This window comes from Phaseolus vulgaris, chromosome 9, assembly GCF_000499845.2.
Source record: "Phaseolus vulgaris cultivar G19833 chromosome 9, P. vulgaris v2.0, whole genome shotgun sequence".
NCBI classification, from domain to species: domain Eukaryota; kingdom Viridiplantae; phylum Streptophyta; class Magnoliopsida; order Fabales; family Fabaceae; genus Phaseolus; species Phaseolus vulgaris.
In genome coordinates, this window is record NC_023751.2 from 7,304,984 (window position 1) to 7,311,511 (window position 6,528).

General features: G+C 40.2%; 1 long non-coding RNA gene and 1 pseudogene across 2 annotated transcripts; one reads left to right on the forward strand and one right to left on the reverse strand.

Annotated features, from left to right (window-relative positions):
• The first annotated feature begins 534 nt into the window (after window positions 1–534).
• LOC137822516 (uncharacterized) lies at window positions 535–1,512 on the forward strand. 2 transcript variants are annotated; one of them, XR_011082931.1, is made up of 2 exons: window positions 535–890; window positions 1,014–1,512. It is a non-coding gene; the product is annotated as an uncharacterized lncRNA (long non-coding RNA). The 2 variants fall into 2 exon arrangements; XR_011082932.1 differs by having other exon boundaries at window positions 577–858.
• Window positions 1,513–4,057: 2,545 nt separating this feature from the next.
• On the reverse strand, window positions 4,058–5,111 carry LOC137822515 (7-deoxyloganetin glucosyltransferase-like; annotated as a pseudogene).
• Window positions 5,112–6,528: the final 1,417 nt, after the last annotated feature.

The window sequence follows — 6,528 nt, forward strand, 5'->3', positions numbered from 1 at the left end:
TTTAGTTGATGATAATAACAATAATTTTAAAAATAATATAGAAAAAAAAATTATAGTGGATGAAGGATATTGCTTTTCATGAAAGAGATAAGTATAGATGAAACAGATGAGTGTGAATGAAAGAATTAAAAAAAAAATGAAGACGAAGGAAACATGTGTGGATGATAGAGATATGGATGAAGATATAAATGTGGATGAATGAGATGAGTATGACGAAATTTATATAAATTTTGAAAGAGAAAAATTGTGTGATGATTTATCATCTTTAAATCGATGCTAATTTAAATAAATATAAATATTAAAAATAAATAAAATTACAATCTTATAGATCATATTAATGAAAAAATAACATTTATTGAAATGATTCTAATTCAAAAATTTGTAAATATAAAAATATTTTTTTATTTGAGTTAACAAACCTAATATCTTATTTTATGATAGTTATATTTTTATCCATTCATCATAAAAAAAAATAACTTGGCGGTATACATGTAAATATGATGAAAGTATATTCTAACTAATGATAGCTGTCATCTGGTAGTGTAAATAGCAATTTCAATCTGTTTTGGAATTTTCATTTTACGAATCAAACAACTGCATTTTTGTGCTTCATTTATTGGAGAGAGCGGAATGGTGCAATGTTGATCAGCGACTGAAACGGTGTTGACCGACGATCGAAAAGGTGTTTTTCGATGAGATAGGTGACCGGATCATCTGTGGGCATCTATTGTTGGTGTTTTCCGTGCGTGCGTTAACATTGCTTCGTTTTCTTGGAGCGAGTTGGCGAAGTGTAATCGGAGGAACATGCGGTGTCAATCGGAAAATCAGAATCGATTTTCTTGTAGATTGCGAACAGAGGTTAGCTTTTTCCGGCGACTTAAATCGATTTTGTAAGTGATTTTTGTTATTCTCTTTTCCGATTCAGCATTCCGTTGTGTAACTGCTTCCTCAATTTCTTGATCTTTATTGAATTCATGTGATCGGAAAACCTTACCGCGGTGCGGTGTTGAAAGGAGAACGAAGGTTGTGCGATTTCCGGCAAGATAGGTGAATGGAAAATGGCACGCTTAGTTTTATCTTCTCAAAACGCAGAACAGGGAGGTTTACGGTGAGCTTGTGATTGTAATTTCAGCATGTGACTCTAACAACAGTGCATTCGGTAATCTTCAAAGCATCCACTACACTCCAATTAGAATCAGTTCAAGTTTTGCAATTTTCGTCATTAATAGTTGAAGACTGTGCGAAGAACATTTTTCGGTGCAATTGTTCTTGAATTCAGAATCAATGTGTAGCGAATTTGGAGCACATGTGAGCCGATGCAGCACTTTGCATAAGGTTGAGATAATTCCTCGAACAGGTTATGTGTCTCTCTAATTTCTAAATTTTGTTGGTGATTGGAAAATTACATTGACTTGGTGATGTTGCTTGAACCTGCACCGAACTTGTTTGTGAAAATGTTTCATTTTAAAGCAATTTTTTTTGAGTGAATAAGAATTAGTGCTGTTAAATTCCTCTGGTTCACTGTATTTTGTGCGTCAATTGTTTCTCCAATTTACATTCGTCTGCTTTTGTAAAATTATTTTAATACTATTGTTGATTGAATGAGAGTGACTTCATGATGCTTTGTACGAATTCTGGAGCAGTGAATGTGTATTCTGAAATCCAACAAATAACGTGATTTTGGAACTGTTGGACGTAAAATTGGGTTGTTGTTTACAATTGGAAAAATATCAGGATAAATAAACCAATATTACTGATCTTGGAATATATTTTTTTGCCTATTTTTCGGCATTGTTTACGCTGTCAATATTTATTATGGTGTTGCATGGCATTATATTTTTATTTTATAATTAATTAAAAAATTCAAATATAGAGAAGAGACAAATTATTTCAAGATATGTTAAAAGTGATACAGTCCTTCATCACTTTGAATTTATTTTTCTTCAGATTTAAAAAGCTTTAGTATCGATGGATTACCAATGGGAAAAAAATCTAAATTACAAAATTCAATGAATTTATCTTAAATCTAAATTTATATTTTTGGATTTTAAATCCAATCCATTTAATTGAATGGATATGGAATGAATATGGATTAGATATAGATTGGATACATTTTTGGATTATTTAAATTGTATTTTGGGTTAGATTTTGACTTGGTCCGATCCAGGTTGAGTCAAGACGATTCGGGCCCAGGTTGAGCAAAGTCAGCCCAAGTCCACGTCGACCTGACTCGTCCGGGCCCAAGTCAAATTGTGTCGGTATGGGCCAAATTCGAGCCAAATCATTTTGAGCCAAAGTCGAGCCAAGTCAACCCTAAGCTAAGCCGAGCTGACTCGCCGATATTTAGTTGACCCAAGTCGGCTGGGTCCGATATTGAGTCGAGTTGGCCCATGCCCATGTCTAGTCGAGCCGGTCCAGCCCATGTCGAGCTGAGTCTTTCGATTTCGATATTGATTCGAGCGAGCTCAGGTAGATATCTAGACGATCGGGCTAGGGTTGATGTCGAGCCGAGCAGGTTTGGGTCGATGTCGAGCAGAGCGGGCCCGGGCCAATGTCGAGCCGAGCGGGTCCGGGCCAATGTCGAGCCGAGCGGGCCCGGGCCAATGTCAAGCCAAGCAGGCCCGGGCCAATGTCGAGCCGCGCAGGCCCGGCCAATATTGAGCCAAGCGGAATAGGGTCGATATCTAGTCGAGCAGATCAGGGCCCATGTCGAGCCAAGTGGACCCAGACCGATGTCAAGTCGAGCGGGCCCGAGCATGGGCCTATGTTGAGTCGGGCAATCTTGGGTCGATGTCGAGCCGAGTAGGCATGGGTCGAAGTCGAGCCTAGCAAGCCAGGCCAATGTCGAGTTGTTTGGGCCTGGGCCGATGTCTAGTTGAGCGGTCCCAAACCGATGTCGAGCCGAGCGGCCCAGCGATGTCAAGTCGTTCGGGCTCAAGTTGATGTCGATTCGTCCGAGCCCAGACCTATCTGAGTTGAGCGAGCTCGGGCCGATGTCGAGACGAGCGGGCCCAGGCCGATGTTGAGCCGTCCAGGCCCGGACCGATGTTGAGTCGTTCGGGCTTGGGACGATGTCGAGTCGTCCAGACCCGAGCTTGGATCGATGTCGAGTCGTTCGGGCCCTAGACGATGTCGTGTCGTCTAGACCCGGGCCTATGTTGAGTCATGCGAGCCCATGCTGATGTCGAGTCGTCTGGGCCCAAGCCGATGTTAAATCGTCTGTCATGGGTCGATGTCGAGTTGAGCAGGCCCAGGCCGATGTTGAGTCGAGCAGACCCAGGTCGATGTTGAGTCGAGCAGGCCCAGGTCAATGTCAAGTTCTTCGGGCCTGGCTGATGTTGAGTCGTCCGGGGCTGGGCCGATGTTGAGTCGTTCGGGCTCAGGCAGATGTCGAGTTGTCCGGGCCCAAACCGATGTCGAGTCGAGCGAACCTGGGTCGACGTGGAGTTCTTCGGGTCTGGGCCGATGTTGAGTCATTCAGGTCCAGGCCGATATCGAGTCGTCCGGGTCCGGACTGATGTCGAGTCGTCTCAGCCCGAACCGATGTCGAGTCATTCGGGTCTGGGCCGATGTCGAGCCGTCCGGACCCAGGTTGATGTTGAGCCGAGTTCATCCGCGTCCAGGTTGAGTCGGCTTAGTCCCAGTCAAGTCAAATTAGTTTGTATCCTTATCGAAATGGATTTAATGTAATTGACAAATTAAATTTAATCTAATAAAATAAATAAATTTAATCTAGATTTAATTCTCTTTAAATGGATTTTAAAAAAATCCAAACAAATTTCATCTAATTAAAATGGATATAAATTTTAAATCTAATATTTTTTTCCATACATGACCACCCTAGTATCCAAATGCAGAATATTGTAAGAGAGAAAAAAGACTATTGATAAGGATGATAAATTAGAAAGATTTCAAAACTAAAGTAAAATAAATGAAGAATTAATATTAATTTTTTTACATGCGTAATAATGAGAAATTGAAAATATGAGTTTTAAAAAACTAAAATTATATTTACTAACTTTCATTAATCTACAAAGTTATATCTTCGGAGTGACCATCTAGTATTCATTTAAAAAAAGGAGGGTACATTTATATTTACAAATTATATGGAGGTACAAGAAGAAGCAGTGGAGGTGCATGGAGAAGAATTTGCCCAGGAAAAAACATAATGAAGAAAAAGAAACAAGAGGATAAAGGCCCGACCCAATAGCACGAAACTTAATACACTCAAAAGAACTGATGAACCATGTTTCCAACAATTCATAAATGAAGAGCCATCTTTGTGAATGGATGCACCTTCTGCCAGTTCCTTCCATTCCAAGGCTTTCTTGGTCAACTCTTTCCCCTTCTGTCCCTCCCTGAACTCCCTCACAACCCTCTCAATTACCCTCTTAATCACCTTCTATCTGCAATCCAACATCTCATTCATCCACAAATTTGTTGGTTGCTCCGCAAAGAAGGGCCACATATCATTGGCACTCTATTGCACAAACTCTCAATATTTGAATTCCAACCACTGTGTTAAGAACCCTCCAACTACGGGGTGAGCCACCATTTCTCTTGGCCACCAACCTGATTATAGGCCTCTATTTTTTGTCTCTGACACAAACTCACCATGAAGAACCGCGTTTTCACCTGCCACAAGAGGTATAATGACGCAAAAAAAAAAAAAGGTTTTGCCACTGTTAACAAGTCCCCAACCAAACTCAATCAATTGATTACTCGTCATGACTGTTATGCTCCCAAAGTTCACGTAATACTGACTTGGCTTCATTGGCGTCAAGCCATTCTCGACACTCTATCTTCCTTCCGAAGGTTCGACCCAATTGTGATCAGGTCCTCATTTCTGACAGGTTTCATGAGTAAAGTTAAGGGACCACTGAGGAGGAATAATGGACGAAAGTACCTCCAAAACATCATACTCTAAAACTTCAATGTGTTCAAAATGATTGCAGAAGCATGCTTAGCTCTCCCACACTCCTCCTGCAAAACTGCAGGATAATGTCGTGTGGGTTCTGAAGAAACTGGGGAAAATCTCTCAATAAAATTTCTTTGATGCCAGGTACCCAATTAATGGTGGTCTCCAAATACTCATTTGCTATATAACTCATGTCTGCAAGCAAAGGAATGTAATGTATTGAGTGCATGTCTGTACTCTCGTTATATAAAACAATTATTCACATGTGTTGCTCCCACTTTAAGGAATCGATTCTAAGTTTTAAATTATACTTCCAGATCAACCTATGTTCAAAATAAAAATGTATATAAATCATTTCACTTCAAAATTATTTTAATAAAAATCGATTCTAAAAACCCTCTTTCAAACATAAACCTAATAACATATATCAAGTACGTATCCTACAGGAACAAAAATTAATATAGTGACATGCCCCTTCTGTTGATCAAGTTGACCAGAGCGAAGGAAACACATGAACCTACAAGCTTTTATAGTCAAAAAAAGGACATCATGGGATGCCTGGTTCCCTGACAGCAATTAAGGTGAAGGTCGTGGCACAGTTAGAAACTATGCCAGGGACATGTTTGGAGTTGTTAAGTATTGCAGGGAGGTTCTTAACTGGAACAAACATGTTCTTCGAAGGGAATCACCCGGTGTAATCCTGTGTGGCGTCCACAGCAGACTCTGGTATGCTATCATGGGATGGTTTCAAAGTAAAATAACGATAGTTATGTGAAAACCACTGAAATGGAGAAGTTTTGCTAGCTTGAGCATTGGAGTTGTGGCCTTGAGCTGGGTACGCAATACAAACTGCATGAGGCTTCTGAACTGTATACTCAAACAAGTCATTTTCTGCTCATACCCTTACTTCTGCATGCTAAAATTTATAACCGATTCATGGAGGAGTGATGGTGGACTGGTGTTAGGTTTGCACCTTTTTAGGAGATAGGAAATAAGAATGAGTACCAATATTTTGACACCTCTGTTGAGGTTGCTCCAAATTACATCCGGCTGACGTGGCACTTTTAATATTAAGGAAAGAGTGTGTGGGTCCAGTTGCTGAGTTGGAAAAAAAAACCAAAATAAATCCCATTTGGAAGGTGTGTGAGTTTCTGAAAGGGAGAAGGAGTGAGTTCGAAAAAGGGTTTTTGAAAGGGAGAGGGAGTGCGTTCGAAAAAAGGATTTGTTCTTCCATTGAGTTGTGCATTTGAAAGGTAGTGTTGTGGATTGCGAAGGGACTTTGTTGCCTTTGCTCTTCATTGCGAAAAAACAGGTTCGAATTTGCGTTTTCGATTGCTAGGGTTTTCGATTGGTAGGATTTTGGATTGGGCGCGACGGATAGGGTTTTTGATTGGCCGGTAAACAAGCGTGGCGATTATTGAAGGGAGACAAAAGCTTTAAAGACGAGCGTTGCCGTTAGGTATGTATTTTGGTTTGGTTTAGGGTTTGCCTTATTTTGGTTTGGTTGATTTCCGTTATCAAACGATCATTTTGTAATCTTTTCAAGAATGAATGGATGAGTGGATATGCTTATTTGCTATTAATATAAGGTTTTGTTTATAGCTATTCAC